We start from the raw sequence: 1,194 nt of genomic DNA on the forward strand, positions 1-1,194 counted from the left end.
CTTGCAGGACAAGAGGTTAAATCAGGACCGTGGCCCAAGAGAAAGCAGTGGGAGATCAGGGGCATCTGCTCTGCACGGAGCAATGCCATGCAGAGATACAGGAACAACTTCAGATCTCCTGTAGTTCAGGAACTACAAAAGCCCCATGAGTTAACTGCTGTGGTGCCTCAGCCAAATAAATGGTCCTGTTTTTCCCCTCAATTAGGGCCACACTGGGTGCCTTTACACCAGGCTGAATGTACCAGGCCTATAGCTACACCCAGAAAGGGATTTTGGATACAGAAAATATAAAGTGAGGGCAGCAAAGGGACAAAGAGAGATTGGAAAAGGCAGAAACCTGGAGCAACTGTAAGTGAAGAGTTGTCAAGTGACAACAATATTAAAGAAGAATTTATGTTAAAGGATAAAAATGAAGGATAAAGTTTCCCTTCAATGCCCAGGTTTCTATGAGAAGGAGTGTTGAGCAGAATTTTTGTCAGATGGATCTTGGATAACTGTACTAGGAAAAGAGCTGACGACGGAAGCAAGGGAAGAGTCTTCAGTCAGCTGGTGTTCTTGCACAATTTTCTGGGTTTTCAGAGAGTTGGAAAAATATTTGAACACACAAACAAAGCCCTTTGTTTGGCCACTCCAAATGTCAGCATTGCTCCTGGGAGCCCTGTTTTGTCAGGTGGTATTCATGCAGCCGGGAGTGCACTGCTGCTGAAACTCTGAAACCCCTAGAAGCCACGCACCGTTTTTCAAGCCTTGATAAGCCAAGAAAGATCACTGCAGAAACTTAACACATATTCCTCCTCTTCTACAGGACTTCTGCTTTGCCACCATCCCCTCTGCAGCTGAGCTGGTGTGAGCTGACCTGGCAACGCTCATCGGGCATGCCAGATGGGCACAGGCAGATATTGAGGAGCTCCTCGGAGCAACCAACCGCACCTCACCCCAAAAGGCTTTTCTGCTTCAAATCCCCACAAACCTCACTGCCACTGACAGCAAGAGCTGTTAGTCATTTAAAAACAAAACAAAACCAAACCCCTAAACACCCAACAAAAAACCCAAGAAAGAAAGTAGCAATTTAATTAATTTACTGACGCGTCCCCAAGCGAAAGCCAGGGCTAACAAGGTGTTTCTCCGGGTGAACCTGAAGCGCGCAGCAGCGCGGCCGGGAGCCCCAGGAGAACCCGAGGGGACCAACCCAGG

Source organism: Mesitornis unicolor, unplaced genomic scaffold, assembly GCF_000695765.1.
Source record: "Mesitornis unicolor isolate BGI_N332 unplaced genomic scaffold, ASM69576v1 scaffold22566, whole genome shotgun sequence".
Taxonomy (NCBI): Eukaryota; Metazoa; Chordata; class Aves; order Mesitornithiformes; family Mesitornithidae; genus Mesitornis; species Mesitornis unicolor.